Source organism: Branchiostoma lanceolatum, chromosome 4 (genome assembly GCF_035083965.1).
Source record: "Branchiostoma lanceolatum isolate klBraLanc5 chromosome 4, klBraLanc5.hap2, whole genome shotgun sequence".
Classification (NCBI taxonomy): domain Eukaryota; kingdom Metazoa; phylum Chordata; class Leptocardii; order Amphioxiformes; family Branchiostomatidae; genus Branchiostoma; species Branchiostoma lanceolatum.
In genome coordinates, this window is record NC_089725.1 from 20,256,041 (window position 1) to 20,274,056 (window position 18,016).

The following is an 18,016-nucleotide window of genomic DNA, read 5'->3' on the forward strand; positions in this document are numbered from 1 at the left end:
GGTGGTTTGAATGTTCCGGTGACGTTTGGTCACGTGACCTGTGCTGGTTCCAGTGTCCCAAGTGTAAATATACTGGCTGTACATCTGTGCACGGATTGCGGATCTCCACTGTTTTCCCTGCATTTAGGTGAGTTCTGCTCGTCGTTGTAGCTAAAATAGGCTTTCCTGTTGTGTGTTAAACGATCAGGTATTCGACGGATACAAAGTCATGGGAATCCTGGCGGTATGAAAGAGTTTGAAAAGCGAGAAACCGCCGGCCTCCCGTAGGTTTGTAACGTAGAACATGGAGACTCCAGTTTGGAGCTAGCAGTCCGCAACACAGCTTTGTGTTGTTCGTGATTTTCTCGTCGGATCGAGCCTTTAAAGGCCGTCGTTAGCGTGAGGGTTGGCCCTTTTAAACAAGTCTACTTGGCTATCAGTCTCGCAATAAGTAAGATAAGGGTCCGGTCTGGTAATACATGCCGATCAGATCGCGCAGCCCAGCCGGGGCAGATCCGGTGATGTGATCTGACAGGATGCCACGAAAAAAAAATTATCCATCGCCTCAGGCGTCCAGGTGGGGACATACCACCTCTTCCTCCGCAAAAATCTGACGTCTTACTCATACCTGACACACTTTCTGGACCATTAAGGTTTGTGAAAACCTTCTTGGTTAGTTCTCGGTGGATAGTTGCTAGTTATTGATTGATAGTAAAGCAATATTCACGATTGGAGCGACCGGAAATAATGGTCAAAATAGCCCCGGCCCCGGCTTGTTTGACATTTCTAATGATAGTGTGGCCAGGCCTGTCTGCGCATGTTTTGGTACTCAGGCCACAGGGGACTGGACTGTCCAGCGGTGTGGCCTGAGAAAGGCAGGTGTTGTCAACAACCTTGGGGTGGACATTTTGACCCCTTCACAGTGAGGGGTCAAGGCAGTAGGCAGGACACTTGATCTTGTTCAACTGTCAAAAACGGTCCCAGTTCTACATAGGTAGGGATTGTGTGGGGAGATTTTGTAGTTTCAGTACCTCTATAAATTCCTTCGCAAGTCCTGATGCTTTAATAAAAGTACAACAGGAAAACCTCATAGTCATAAACCAAGATTTCGAAACCTTGGCACAGAGGAACTTATCGGTTTACAGTCCTGGAATATGGACAGACTGTCAGATGTAACATACATGTACTTGCCACATAAACCAGCTGCATTTGGTTACTTGGTGGCATATCATCATCATAGTTTATTAGGCTGTCAGATTGCTTCGAATGTGAAGAAACATTTATGTATTGTTAGCTTAATACATTCTATGAAACGTAACAGATATAACCACTCCAGAGGAGACCCTTGGAAGCCCTTGCACAAGTCTCGCAACATACAAATACAAGTACTGTATACCGATTTCGGGTCTTTTAAGAAGGTGAAAAACAATGATACTTACTTTACTTGATCCATGAGAATGGTAATACTGTCAGATGGTTGCTAGTTTGTTATGCTACATGATCATGCCACTGAGTACATGCAACATTTGTATTTGTATTTGTGAGCACACAGTTGATCATTAGCTCCTTAGTGATACAAAACTATCCCTAGCAAAACACACATAGTCTGTTGCTAGAATTATTAAAGCTTTGTGTTATGATGTCTGACATGACCACACAGGTCTGATCTATAGTATGATATATAAACATACAGTCAAGGGCAGGAAATTCACATGCGAACATGTGACTCTTTGATACACTGTAAGTCTATGTCTTTAGATAAAAACAAGCCAGAAGCTCACAAACATCTCTTCAGACATTTGACCTTTGGCTGCTAAATAAGCTGAAGCTAAAAAAAATGCAGTTCTTTCAGCCAGTGCTGGATTGTCCTAGCTGTTTTTGTACTCACCTGGATGATTTAAGTGATAAGGATTCATGTTGCTACTGAACGCACTTAGGCAACTGATTATTCCTTTAGGCTATATACATAGTGTGTCGAACATTCCTTCTCACCATGGTAAACGTTGCTGTCTAATACTTGTAAGACCACACTGAAATGTTGTGATGGTGCTATAGTATAGTTTTCTGGCTAAGAGCCTGGCTAGAATGAGTTTGAGAAGTATAAGTACACTTCAGTGTATGGTCACACAAAGGCTTTAGTGTGAGCTGGATCTCACTGGAATCTTGCAACATAAGAGACATGCTTTTCACTTATTCATTCTTTTTATAAGCCCTTATCAATTATAGAAGCACTTAAGAACAACAACCCTGGTCGAACTATTGTCTGATCATATTCTGTGCTATCTTAACTAGAGGACATACAGCTGTGAAATCTTTAAGTGCTGGACACACATACAGGAATTTAATTTGTAGCCATTTTTAGTCCTTGTTGGACATCTATGCAAGTACAGAATATGTTAGATCTAGAATTCCCTTCTAACAAAATGCTATGATAGGGATAGACATTGATAAACATCACTATGGTGAATCACGGTGTGAAATTCCCCTGTAATGTGGAGAATGTGAGGCATGTCACCTGCCAAAGTGCAGCCTGAACTTGGCATTCATTCCTGCCCTGTTTCCTAGTCCCAGTCTGTTTAAGGTAGCAAGTTCCTGGTGTGATCTAATTCTGCCACCCTTGGCTACGATATCCTTCCTCTGGTTTTTGTTTGTCAAAGGAAGTCCGTCACCCTAAATCATATCTTGATCTTGACCAGACTTCCTAGCTAGCAGCTTAAAATGAATCCTAGTCTTGACTTGAAGTCTTCCCCTTGTACTGTTATAACATTGCACTTTTTGCTAACTCTTGTGGCCTTTGTGTATGATGATCATGTGATACACAGAACCAATATGTAGGCAATGCTGGTGGCTTGAAACATTGAGCTCACTCAAGATATCTGTGCTGCACTGCAGATTTCAAAAGATAACTTGAATTGGACACAATCATTGATGAACACATGTAGTAATGTTATGTTTGAGCATGAATGCTATGAATGTAGTATCATTTTCTAATAAAAATCCTGAGTTCACCACTGTCAAGATAGATATGGATGGAATAGATTCTATTCATAAGAACTTTCCCACAGTATTCCAAGAAGTTCAAATAGAGCTGTGTCTGTCAATGTCAAGCTAGACATGAAACCCCTTAGTGATGACATTTAGTGCCCTTGCTGGTGAACCCATCCCAAACTTGACCCTGTCTCCATATTAGCCCTGTAACAGTGGTCTGTTTGTTCTGACCAATTTGGGACAGACTTCCTCCCAACAAACTGTGACTCAGTTCCTCTACACTTCAACACAAGCATGCCCATCACAATTTGACAGGTCTGCAGTTTACATGGTTTGAATTGGAAACCTCGAGATTATGCCTCAAACAATTGGAAAACTCATTTGCCTCACAGTAAGCATTCACTTCCCAGGTGCAGCATTCTCATGGTCACATTCAGATACGGTACTGCAACAAATGTACTGTTTTGAAAATAATGGTTCTATAATATGTAAAAGTTGTTTCTTTTACATTTGCACGGTCAATAATGTCCCAGATTTGGGATTTTGTAAAGGTAGTAGATCTACTGTGTTATGTGTATATCACTATATGTGATGCTGGTCGCTAGCGAAGCCAGGCAGGCCATGAGTAATACTGGAAGTTGAAGTATGAGCCTGGAGTGTATGTCGTATAGATGATAATGAAAACAAATGGTGAGATCAGTGAATATTACCTCAGACTTGGAGATGGTCTTAATTGTAGGACAGTATGCTGGTGACAGGGTAGCCTTGTGATGATAAAGTGACGCATTACATAGGTGGGTCCTTTTGTATGAATAGCTACCTGAATCTGCTGACTCTCAAGTCAAGGATAACTGTTCATACACAGAGGCATAGGGAATTGATGTCTCAAGGCCACAACAAGTTATGGGTATAAAAGGGGGGCCAAGTAAACAGTGCTGATAATGTTACCCAGGATTCTGTTTTCTACAAGACCCTTTACACATCCTCTGTACATAGAAGTTGGTGATCTGATCCAGCAGGCAGGCTCCACTCACTGTCAGGCTGGTGAGAGATGTCACGCCCAGGACAAGGTCAGGCACCTGTCAGGGGGAAACTGCTAAACTCAAACATTTGTGTTTATCATCTAGTGTGGGAGTTTTCCATGTCTGCTCACAGGGAAGGTGATTTATGAAAGGTTTGTGATGATATAACCCTTTTAGTTCAGGCTAAGTACATGTATATACAGTACCACATTGCAGTGAGTCTGTGACATCTATAGTATTCCTTTTGACAGTAGCTTTACAGCTTTTGAAATACATATTCCAGGTTGCTTATGATTCAGCCATAGAGAACTGAGAAGTGGTGGTGATACAGTCCGATAAAGGCTGAACAGTGAAGGAGCTCTGCCACAATTGATAGCCATTTGCCACACATTCTTTGTAATTTTCATGTTGACATCTTATTTTCACCATATGGATCAACATTGTGAGGTGCTTAGCCTCAAGCCCTGTGTCCATTTGGGATCTACACAATACTGTGAGGAATGCCTTCATCTTTCCCAGGTTGTCTGTATCAGAAGAAAAGTAAACAGTTGAACATGTCCTCACCATGCCAGCAGGGATCAGCTCAGGTAGCTTATGCCTTTATGGGTCCCTCTCTTCCTAGGAAATGTTTTACAAATGTAGCAAACTTTCTTTCTTATACATGTAGATGTAAATGGGGATCTATCACAGCATCATAAAATCTATTGAGTTGATATCCTTGCATATAACACCTGATGCCTCCAAGTTAGACGATTTTTCTTATGTTTACAAAAGTTTTAATGTTATGGAACAGAACCCAGGTGTTAATCCTCCAGTTAATTCTCAGGTAATCCCATTGTTCTGGTGCAGTGGGGGGCTATTGTTCTGAAGGGGGTGACACAAAACAAGACAGTTGCTTGAACTGAATTACTGTAATCAAGCCACTTTTATACCCCATTTATACTGGGACCAATTAGATGGGTCTAGACAAAGTTTTCTGGAGAAATGACCCGGCTTCTTGGAAGAATCCATATCCAATCTAACATTACCAGGTTGAACCCAGTTTCTATCCTGTTCCTATGGCTGGACAAGAAACACATGTCAGATTCTGATGAATATTTCACCTGAAATCAGGTTATTCACCGGTCACATATCATCCTCAGGAGTCAGGGTGTAACTTGGTACAATATGTCTGTGCAAATGTTGAGTTGAGGATACACAACATTTCTCTGGCTCTCTCAACTTCAAGTGAATACACGCAAGGAAAACATTGTCCCAGAACATGCTTACTTTACCTATTGAGAAGCCAAATGAAATACACCTCTCCTATCTCAAACTGAACAAGGTCTTTTTGTGTCAGTGATCATTTATGTTGGCGGGATGCCAACAATGAACTTTGTAATGGCAGTTGAAACTGTCTGCCATGTCCAATGCATTATAATGTTTTACTGTTGTTTTAAGCGGTGAAATGCCAGGTTCAGGTGTGGTCCTTGCATCCATGTAACATACCTGTGTACAGTACGTATATGGAGAGCTCTTCATATCCCCAAAGCCCTTTTGGTTGAGGGAGGTCAAAATTTCACCTTTGTACTGCAGTTGGCAGGGTTCCAAAGATACATGCACCTCACTTCTACTGGGTGTTACAGACTTACCATAAACAAGGTCTAAAGAAGCTGAAAATAGAAATAACAAGGCAAACAAACGCACAGACCAAAAACAAAACCTCAGTGAAAGTGGAGGTAATGATAATGGTACTGTAGAGTCCATTCCAAGTCACCGCACGGATTTTTAAACTACATTTGCAATAGATTCGGATTATTTCTGAATTGTTATAAACTATTAACAATTTTGATATTCTGTTCGAAAAAGTGTCAAGAACGCAGGGACATTAATTCGAAATAGTTCTGTAGTTTAACAAAAAAATTGAAACCTGTTGTCGAAGGCGAAAATTTTGACTTCATTTTGTGACAATTTTATCCGACCACGCAGCAGTCTTGAGATATCTCTTGAGTTCGGTAATGTTCCAACTTTCCGTCGCGAGTGTTCCAAAGCAACCTTGCGGAAGACAGGGAAACAGGCCGGGAAACAGTAACACCGATCCATCCATAAAACGTTTAGATAAGACTGTTGACGCAAAGAAATAATTTTGACAGTGTTTCGTTTGTGTATTAATTATTGATATTAACAATAACACGAAAAATAGATACGTTCCGTCAAGGAGGTTTAACCTCCTTGGTTCCGTACTGCACTACAACTAGTACAAGTCATCGTACGCCCGGCGCCCGGGGTCATACTATGGCGCAGGGATGGTTCGGGACCCAGGCGATCCCAGAGCCCAAGAAACCCCGAAAATATTCACCGGCACTTGGGCACCGTAACATAAGTTTACAATAAGATTTATGAACTGTAAGATTTAAAATGTACGCAAACTAGTTGATGTTAAGTTTATTTAGAATGAATAAACCTTCCTACCTGGCCGAAAGGATCTACTCTACTCTACTCTTGTTCAAACCTTGCCACCGTTAAATGTCACGGACTGCGAAACTATATACCCTCACTATATATAGCGTCCTAGGTATTTTCAACATCTTTCCAAGAGTACAGATAAATCACCTCTGAAATCGACGAAGATTGTTGAAGTGACATGGAAGCTACGCCAGCACCGTAAGTCTCGCCAACTAGCGTTCAATCCTGGCCACGAACGATATCCACATCTTGTTTCAAATACATGTATTCAATCCGTTGTGTGAAGAAAAAGCATCGAATATGGTCAAAAAATCCTACGGTTACTAGTTGTATCGCGGCATTAAAATTCTGCAACAGTTCGCACAAATATCGCTAATTTATCATCCAGAAGAAACTTTCCCACGGCAAGTTCTGGCGGCTTGTGGAAAAACAACACATTGATCACGCCCTCAACAGAGAACAGAGGCTGCCGCCGTCCATCATCGTGTTAGCAACCGCCAGTTCATAGCAACCGTCCGCCAGTCCGGCGCTGTCACTGGCTCTTTTGAAAATTGCGCGTGGCGTTCGCATAAATTTACCATATTTAGATGGCCGGGGTAGGCTTGAATCACATGCGTGATCGTACATGTCAAATTATGCCAGCACGTAAAAAAAAAACGTCCGAAACTAGCCGCTCGCTGCTCTTTATACAGAATACTGAGCGTTCCCGCAGCGCCGCTAAGGCACCTGCTAATGTTTGGCGGGTCGCAAAAAAAGCGGCTTCTCTGTTGTTTACTTTTACAAAACATGCGCGGTCCCACGTAAGACATCTATCGTAGAACTAGAAAATACGCCGGCCTGGCGACCCGGAAGTTCACACTCAGGCCGTACGTTTTCTCTATTGGTTCTTTCACAAACTAACCGGAGTATTTCAACCAAACATAACAGGTTTTTGATAAGTCGTGCGTGTAAATTTCATGGAATTTTTTAACACTATATAACGTTACCTATTGTTTTTACGGCACCCAGTCTGTCGTCGGGGCAGACTTCCAGACGCAAGTTGGGGGTGTCAGTTTACACTACTGCCGGTCGCGAAGAGTCTGATTAGGATCGCCACGGGGTGCCCCTGTCCAACCGTTCTATTTTGGGGTGCAATCGGCCAGTGCGGATTACTGATTTTCACAGCTCGTTAACCGCTTGTAAAAAATTCGAAAAAAAGATTTTCCCGCGAGGTCTTTATTTGTAATCATTTCTAAATATCGTAATTAGCTTTAGAAATGTTTCGAATGTTTTTGGATTGAAGAGAATTATTTACAAAGTTAAAACCAAGTTCGAAATGTTTACAAAGTATAAACTATGTATTAGAAATACTTGCAAACCGTTCAAATTAATTCTAAACAAAGAAAAAAAACATCCGTGCGGTGACTTGGAATGGACTCTAGGTAGCCATGTATAGATAAATGAATATTAGAAGGCTATCAAAAGTTGATGGAACAGGCTGACTACCACCAATTACACAGTTTGAAATACATAAAACAGTCATCAATCATCAGTCACTTATATATTTATCATGTTACTTCATCTGCTGTTACAAGAGAGGTTACATATGCTTTTGTGAATTTACTTGAATCTTGAATTGATTTGATAACAAACTAAAACCTGACCAAGGCTGTTTTGCCTCCTGTGGTAAACTGTGTTTTGGGAGCATCGTGTGGTTTGTTGTTTGTGTTGTGTTTACACCACTATCAGATAGACACACAAAAGCGTCTGAGGATCCTGCCCTGTGCTGATGGTTGGATATACAGACCTGAATAAGTAGGAAGCCACCTTCGGTAAGGTGCTCAGGTTTCATAACAGTTGGTTCGACCAATGGCCAATTGTTTACCTTGGGCTCTCTTATTGCAGTACATTATATCAGCTCATACAGGGCTGTTCATGTCATGACAATGGGGTCTGTGATTCTGTTTCCTTTTGTCCTGTTACCATTCTACATGCATTGCGCCATACATGTGTCATTGTGTGCACAAGTAACATGTTTTGGATCATTAGTAAGAGATTTTAGCTGTTTTTATGCAAAGAAATGCAGGCCTACATGTCTGTTTGTAAGTGGTAGAAATTTGATGGTTAAATTTTGATTGTTAACTATTTAAAAAGAAGCTATACTTGAAATTCCTCAGCAGATCAATTAAAAATTCACATCTCCGTCTAGTCTTAAATGTAGAATCACACTTTTAAACTTTAACATTGTAATGATATGTCTGCAAAATAATTTACTGCCAGTGCTCTGTTTCATTGAAAGCTTGCAGATGGCAGCTTGACATTGTACTTCAGAATTTATGATCTGTTATCACTAAAGATGAAAGCAGCCATAAGTACTATGTAATATCTGTTTGCATCTGCATTCCTTTCTTAGAGTGAGACAACATTCGGTAATGTTTTTCCACAGCTAGGCTTGTCTGTTCAGAATTCAGGCAGTCAGTGCATCTGGACTCCATCAATGTAAGGCACAACTTCTAGCCTGCTGGTTAAGTGGCATTGGCCTTGTACAAACAGCCCAAATACCACTAAACATTGTTTAGAGAAGAGTTGAAATGTCCATGACTAATTTACTTCAAAGGCTAACTAGTCCGCCCTGGAACTGTTCTGGTACCTATTGTGGTATCTAACATGGCTCTGACCTTTACTCATCTCAAGTTTACAGGATGGCTGGCTGTTTTCTGGCCATAAAAGCAGAGAGTTATGACCAAGCAAATTGTTCCAATCCTCAGCAGTCCCTGTGGAGATTGAGTACCTGTGTGCATTTGGTCTTGGTCTGAGTGCCTGTAACTTGCTGGGGTGGCTGTTTCTGCTTAGTTAAACACCTGTCAGACTGAGGCTCCCCACATGGACAGCCTCACTTTGCTGTGACTTAATTAGTTGATGTCTGATCAAGAGCAGATCTTTCTGCAGAGTTCTAATTGGTAGACATGCCCTTCTCTTGAACGGTCCAGACCCTTGTAATACCTGCTCTTTGTAGATATTGTGCACTTGACTTCTTTATGGTAGCTATAATCGTGTACTACAACTTGTTAAGTTCAACTGTTTATAACTGTGTTATGGGTACAGTATTACCACAACAGGGGCCATGGGATAGGTGATGTTAGGATGAGCATTTCTTATTACCAGTCACGATCTATAGCTAAACAAGGACAACTGATACATACTGTATACATACAAGTAGAAACTCCTCCATAAGGCCTTGGTCATATTTTACCTGCTTATTTCAGGTGGCTGTGTGGATTCTATTTGGCTCTGATAAGTCTTAGTTCTTTCAGCAGACTTTCCTTTTTCTTTCAAAGGTAAAAATTTTCAAAGGCCACTATCTCTATCAACTAAAACCATACCATAGAAATTTGGATTTTAAACAAGTGATACTTTTGGTTTTGCCATATACTGGAAGAATAAATTTTCACTTTCAGGACACTTTATCACAGTGTCTCCTTGAAAAGAGCTTTTTTTCCAAGCTTTTTTATCGAATAATTCTTGGGGTCTAGAAGGCAATTTTTCTATGAAAAAATCTTTGTATACTTGAATGGCTGTGCTGATAGGTTAGTTGTTGTGACCTTATTGACAGGTTTCATTAGGGAAAGAGTTTGTCCTGCAGGCTTTCCAGACAAGTGAGCAATGACATGTTTTGCAACAGTCATGTGCTGTCCATTTCAGCAATTAACGCAAATATAGTAGTCAAAAAACACTCTGAAAACTACTATTCTCAAATGAATCTCTAATTGTTATAGGAAAGATCTTGTGAGTTTTAGTGTGTCTATCAGTGCAGCTATATGGGCAACTACACCTGCTCATCATATCGTCTGACTGCATAGCAGGTTACGGGCAAAATGCTCTGTCTCAGTTTGATACTTGTGTATGAATTAATGAAGCATGGGCTCATTCGTGGTGCTTGTTTTTATGATTGCTGTAACAATATGCATTATTCAAAGTAGGTTGTCATTAGAACTATATTATTCTGTGTACCAACATCTGGCCTGGGCTGAATATTATTTATTTGGTGATGCTGCAGGAATTATTTATTCTTGACATATTTTTGTGTGATATTTATTGACGTTATGGTTCTGTTTGTATTGTATTACTACCACAGAAGCTCATGATCTAACAGAAACTCTTCTTTTTCATTATTCTCTATAATCTCAACACAAAAGAAAGCAATCCCCTACATAATTATATACAGTATGGTAAATCTTCATTTTTCCCAGATGACTCTCGACACTGGCATGCATACCAACTGTTCTGGTAGTAGGCCTACCCCATAATTACCCCCCTCCCGCAGGCAGTGGGCTGTCCCATGAGATAGTGGGGAAGTATTTACCAGGAGTTCCTTTGTTGACAAATTACCATCTGGTCAGAAATTTGTGTAAATTGTACGGAATTGACAGAAGTGAAGTGTGAAATGAGCTGTCATAAAAAGACGAGGAGATGGTGAAAAGGTTGGTTTGGTGACAGTGCTGTGTGAGGGAGGGGTGTCAGTATGGGGTTTTACCATGCGTTCTGTAAACATGTTGTCAGCAGGTCATTCAGGTAGGCACAAAATTTAGTTTTCCAGGGTAAAATGTGCACTGTAGAATTCAGGGGCTCCAGTCATACTGTGTGTATTTATGGATGACTATAAAATTCAATATGCCTCACTGGGAACTGCATTGGTTTGTTTAGCAAATTTGAACTGTACCTAAGTTTGATAGAAATTAGAATGTTGTGGATATCTACTCTTAGTCTTACAAATCATATATCAAAGTTTGGTAGTAGTTATCTGTTATATTACCTGTAAGTCACTAAGTGTAAACTTCTATTAGTATGTCTGCTGTCGATGAAGAATCCATGTTGCAGACAAGTTGCCCCTGCTGTCTTCTAGAAATTGAAAGCAAATTAATTATTTCCACCTGACTTGAACACAGCTATGCATGTAATCAGTTCCAAGTTGTAGGAATTGCTCCCTCCCCCCAGTGTACTGCTCCAAATCCTAATTTTCGGGTAAATCAAAATGGAATCCTCTTGTAGCTGATTTACAAAGGTATCCTAAAAAGTAAGAAAAAGTGCAAAAATAGAATATACAGAGGTTGTTCCTATATAGTCTATTCAAATATGCTTATCAACTTCATGCATGATGGATCTATGCAGATGATTGGCATTCCCACATTTCTCAAATATCTTTGTTATTGGAAGTAGAAAATCCTACCTGTCCTACTCAATCAGGTTGGTGACATGTTTGTTTTATAGCACAGGTGAACAGTTTAGCAAGACTGCAAGTGTGACAAGTTTGTTACCGTTGAGTTGCATTTGCAATATCATATGTAGGTTAAGATTGTGCCTTGTGTCACATTTTGGTTTTGTGTTGGTCTCCGTTAAGTGCAAACTGCTTCAAGTGTCTCTCAGCCCAGTCACCAGCCTGATACATTACCCAGTGCCTTCAGCCTGCCAGCCATGCCACTGATGTATAATTTATTTGTGCCAAGTTAATCATGTAGAAATATATTTGTTTTTTGTCACAATGAGATGATGTGTCATACTAAGCAGAGTGTAGGAGAGCTTGTTTCATTTCAGTGAATCACTTCCTTTTTAACTGAGCAGCATTTGGATAACTGCCAGTCTTGCCCCCATCACATGGTAGGTTTAAACCATCCAACATTCCAGTAGATAAACTTATTAGCTTTAAAAGGCATTCTGTCAGACTCCAGTGGAAATTCCTTCCTTGGCTGTCTGATCTAGACGGATTTTTCATCCAAAGGTTATCAGAAACCTTTGCACTTTTTTGCACAGATTTTGCTTCCCCAATGTGTGGGGCCTCTTAAATACACATGTTGGCTATTACAGTGCCAAGGTGCATGCATTAGTGCTGGCTTATAATTTCCGGCCAGGTCAGGAGGTGTTTTGGTTTGTCATGCTGGTAAGATAGAAACTGGCTCGGGTTACAAAAGCTTGTCCATCTCCAGGTAGACTTTTCCAATGTCCCCTCGGGATAGGCAATGCTCTACATTGTGTTGGATTTGTTAGGAAGGGGTTGTTATTTCTTTCTTTCTGTTCTATAGAAAGGGTGAATGGTAATTCAGTGGAAAGTTTATAAGGAGGCAGAATAGGAACTGTGATTATCTTTTGTCCCATCCCATTCTTTCTTGCTTTCCATTACAAAAATATTTTCTTGATTGATCTACCCCTGGTGTTTTGGTTTGTGCCTTTATTTTGACTCGGAAATGCTCTTCACAAGTACCATCAAAATACTCCAGTGTTGAAACTGAAGTGCCTTGTTTGAAGCTGTAAGAAAGTCAATGTGACCCACAGCATGTGGAAATTAGAAGAGGTGAGAAAAATCTGTATAAGATGTGTATTACAGGATACTTTCTCAGCTACTGTAGAATTGTCAAGTTCAAGCAGTTTGCCTTTGAACTGCTGAATTCTCTCATGGCTGCTGCAAATATCATTAATTATGTAGAATGAGAAAGTGTGCATCGATAAATATAGCTCTGCCAATTTGCATGCCACTTCACGATTTAGCCTCACCAAATTAAAACATATAAAGTCCTTTCATCTCTCTTGCTATCTTTATCTCTTAGCCTTAAGTTACCAACATCTTACTCCTTAAGATTGATAGTGAGAAATAGTCTACATAGTTCTCCTCTGAATAAAGTACTCCTTCTTTGCCCAGAAGAGTTGCTAATGAATACATTTTAGTTTGAAGGTACCAATAATGTTCACATATTTATCTTATGGTTTGTTTCTTCTTTGTTGGAGACATACAAGTAACCAGGTACAAAAGTGCATGATGTGATTAATTCCAAAACCAGCAGTGACAACAGTGCTCCGGATGTTTAAAAAAAAGCCAAGGTTATTTTAGTAATCCAACTATAATGTACATCATGGCTTAACTGACAAAATGAAATCAAAGACATCTGACCTTAGTGCTGCCACATGAACAGATTAGTAATTCATAGGCAACACTGTATTATTTAGGTGCAGAAGATGAAAAAGCCAGACCAATTTTACAATTACAGGCATCTGAAAAGTTTTGAAAAGAGGACAAAAGCAAACGTGACATCACTGGAAATAGTAAATTACAGCATATCTCTCTAGTTTGCCCACTTTAGATTTACTTTGAAAGGGAAAGAAATTACCTTTTTATTATGAGAGTTAGATGTAGTCAATGGACTCAAACTAGATTGTGGAAACCATTAGACTTTGTAATGGTGCTACAAAGGTCCTTTGCCTGCTTTTAGGACTTTATTTTGAGCCTTGCTCTTTGAACTTGAGGCAGTTATTCCAACTTTATCAGAAGTGCTTGTCATATGTGGGTAGGCAAACCTATATGCAGTGTAGACATGTACCAGTCTGCACGGAGCATTATAGTAAATGTAGTGAACCAAATGCCTTATGGCCAGAGGTTACATCCTAAAACAAAAGGTCTTGATCAGCTTTTAATGTATGTTGTGACTCCTGTTTTTTCCTATCATTTCAGTTTCAAAAGTATGTCCATTGGCAAGTGACTACGGTACTGGGTAGCTGTGGAATTTCTTTTACTAACAAATGTCAGCCTGAGAACCTAAAAATAAACCTGTTTTAAAACCGACAGTCAATGAATGGCTCTCAGTGTGTATCCTGGGTCATGTGAATGTCCATTTGTACCATTCTGGAAGATTTATTTTCACAGTGTGCAGCAATAGTGACTGACACAGTGTGCAATGTGAGTTTGCCTATGCTAATAATGCCTGTGAGTTTTAAGAGGACAATGACTTTCTTCCGTGTGTGTTTAACATTACATGTAACATATCTTTACCCTCTGCATGCTTTATTACCAGTCATTTAAAAGATAATATATCACTTTCAAGTGGTGCAATGTAATGGTGTTTATGATGATGGTGTAATGTTTGTTCTGTTCCATGAACGAAAGGCTTATGATACACACTTGTTTCGTATGGGCTAATTAGGCATAAAAAGTTATTGGATAATATGTCTATTATATCTCTACATCTAACACCCTCTACACAAGTAACAGGACAATGTTAGCTACCCTAATTTCTGTAGAACAGATCTATTGTAAAGTGTGTGTGTGTGTACAGTAGGCACCCAATACAGAAACATGAGTCACTCATGAAATATTCATCCACCTGCTTGATGTGACCTACCCTTCCCACCTACTGGCTCCACTAACAACTGCCAGGGCAGGCCTATTGTCATGGTTGTGTGGGGGTGTCTGCGCTGACTTAGGAACTGTATTATTCAACACAGGGGTGATGTTTGTGTTCTGAAAGGGGGCAAGAGGTCACAGGAAAGAGAAGTACAATCATGAAAGATGGATTTCATTGTACAAATGTATGTTATTGTCTCTCCTGAGGAATATTGCTTCCTTGGTTTGTTATATGACCTTGACCCTTTTTTTCACTTGTCATTGAGTTATCATTTATTTAACAGAGCTTCTTATCGTTGTTGGAATATCAAATTTATTTTCATGGTTTAATGAAGGAGAAAATAGACTAGAAATTGCTTTAGAACTTTTGGACAAAAATATGTGTGTTGTTATATGGAGTGCATTTACATTTAAAGCTTGTAAGATCTGGATGCACATAGATATAGGCCTGTCGGATACATAAATGATATTTTCTCATTATTCTTTACTTTTAAACAAAGGTTAATAGTATTGGAACCAGTAAAGTGAAATGGGTGTGGTCATAGCGGGACAAAGTGTTAGTGACATGGGCAGTTGTTTGAATGTATAGCTGTGTCAATAAAGGCCTTTCTTACGTCAATGATGAATAAGTCTCTTAGGAAATGCCATTGACGTATAAACTGTTGGCTTCAAAGTATGGTAATGCAGTGTTCATTGCTTTACATGGCACAGATAACCATCTTTTGGTGGAATGTCAATGATAAGTACATGATGTATATTATACTTCACCTGACAAGTATGAAGTTTTTGGTCTGAGATCACAGGTTTCTCCTAAACTATGTTTAGAAAAGGTATAGCATGACACCTGTAAGCTAAAAAAAGTTAGGAGCAAAATTGGCTCAAAAGGCCTCATCCAGATAAATCTACAATAAAGGACATGCATACGTAAACAGCATATTTGTACGTACAGACAAAATTCATGTTGAAATTCTACCCAAAAATTACCCCTTACAAGTCATGATTTCTTCAAATTCTTGCAAGGTCCTTTCAAGAAATCAGGATATCCTGCCAAGTAGTTCCATTTATGTTGTCACTTCCGCATTTTTCCTTTTGTACTCCTCCTGGTAGCTTCATACCTCCTGTCAGCTTTGGTATGGGTCAGTTACAGTGAGGTAGGCAGCAGCAGAGGGGAGCTGAAGCCCAAACGTACATGTAGGGACGTGGGGAGGGATGGGAGCTTGTCCATTTACCAGGTGTTTTGACTTTCCTTCCTCTCAGCCTTGACTTGGACCTGAGTACATTTTTCAGATTCTTCAGATAATCATGAGGTCAGGGTGGTAAGGGAGTTTCACAAGGGTAGGTATATCCCTTTTATTTCTGCCCAGGTAGGCTAAAAGTTGTTTGTTTTAGAATTGAATATCAAGACTTATGGATCAAGACTGTTCTGATCAAATAGCTTAGGACAAGGAGGTTATATCTTACCCCATTGCTTAGGGTCACTAACACGTGGCAGCAGGCCAGCCAAAGAAAAATGGACCACCTCCAAACAACGAACACATGATACATGCATGTGGTTCTACACTCATTGTGTAGTGGCATTCTTTGTCTGACCTTGTACTGGAGTTTTCAGACCAACTACATTTGTACATTTGTGCTTGGTCATCAACGACCTCCAGGAAATCATGGTTCTTACTCTTAACTGACCATTCCATATATGTATGCTAGTAAGTTTGAAAAAGAAAATTATAAACATTTTGTGTCCTGCATATGAAAATATTTGCTTAAAAAAGTTAAAGTAACTGTTATTTGTAGTGAAGTAATGTATATAATTGGGTAGTACCCATATGTTATTGATCATTTCATGGCTGATCCACTTGAAATTCTATATGATTTGTCCAGGATATTGATTTGTTTTGCTGACAACTTTGGACCGGAGTCAGAGTAAATTGGGATATCATGCCCCTTTGATATGTCACCCCTGACGTGTAGGTACGCATACCAATCCTCTATGGTGTAAAGAAGGTAGGAGTTATCTTGTTACAGTGATTCTGTTCTAACACTGGAAGTAGTAGTAGTGTTAATATCAAGCCTTTGCCTTTAGTGTGATTACTTTGTCTTTTTGTTGACTGGTCCACTAAGTAACAATTCCATGTGCCTATCACTGAACAGGTATGCATGCAATGGTTCATCTACATATAACTGGTCCATGTTGTAAGCTGAGATACTGTGATATACCCCATAGTCTTTGATGTGTCACCTGTGATTTCAGGTGTTCGGGTCAGACCCATGACCCGTGGAGAGTAGGAATTGTTGAGTCCTTTAAGCTAGTTTCAGGCTGAATGAAACAGGAAGGATCCACCCTCCCATCCTGAGCATTCTCAGCTGGGAATGTTTGAAATACTATCTGTAGCTTTGTTGTACTTCTATCCACCATAATGCCCACAAGGTACATAGAGTGGTATGGTTAACTGTTACCAACACATGGTAGGAGGTTTCAGATATTGTGAACCCGTGAAGTCAAGTACTTGATATAGCAGCATTTTTCAGCTTGGTAGAGTATGTCTCGTATGATACTAATGATGTGTATTGTTTATAGCACAAACAGGATGTCTTTTGCATGAAAAGCGGCGTGCTGTCATGTTTGTTGTATCCACGTGTTTATGCATCGTAGTATATCTATATTTAGGTTGATTTATCTTCAACTATTAATCCATATGAAACACATAACTGACTGACACCTACTGATGTGTATCAAACTCCAGGTGAACATTTTGTTGTTAAATACCACCTGGAAAGGTAACATAAATATTTATAGCTTTATGTCCAAAAAAGGGGTGTTTGTTTTGGGTCATACATAGTCAATTTTAGATTTTTGAAATAAGGTGCAAATAGTTGCTTACAAGTTACATGTAGGTTTGTTCAACCTCTCAACAGTGTGTCTGCTTTTCTCTTCTTACTTTCAAATTTCTATGAAGGCCTGGTATGTATGGTTTTTTGCAGCTTTGCAAACATGTTGTACTGATGTTTATCAACAAGGTCAGTATTGTTTATGAAGCAGGAATCCATTATTAGCTGTTGCCACACACCTGACCAACACTGCACAGCACTGCTGTATAAATAATTCTTCTGGTGTAGGTCAGTGTAAAGTAGGCACGCAACCATGGGATGCACACACAGCCTCACACTACAGTCACAGGTCGCTTCTTTGGGATGGTCTCACAAGTCTTTAGCTCATCCCAAAGAAGCCATTTTTGTGTGAAATGAAAGCAATTTCTGGTAACTAAATCACCAGATCAGAAGTTGAAGCCAACCTGAAGAGCCGGTCTTGAATACAAAAGTTGAGGTCGTTTGGATACATCTTTTATCAACTGATAATCCACCACTACTAAATTGACTTAATTGTCTGTAAACCATTATTATCATTTGGCCTTTAACCTTTGTTCCCAATAGGACAAGT

At 39.7% G+C, this 18,016-nt stretch overlaps 1 protein-coding gene across 4 annotated transcripts in view; it reads left to right on the plus strand.

Moving 5' to 3' along the window:
* LOC136433214 (signal-induced proliferation-associated 1-like protein 2) overlaps positions 1-18,016 on the plus strand; it is a 49,555-nt gene continuing 31,539 nt past the window's right edge. For all 4 annotated transcript variants that reach the window (XM_066425165.1, XM_066425166.1, XM_066425167.1 and 1 more), the window contains exon 1: positions 1-127. The gene's annotated coding sequence lies outside the window, so the exon portion shown is untranslated. The remainder of the gene's footprint in view (positions 128-18,016) is intronic.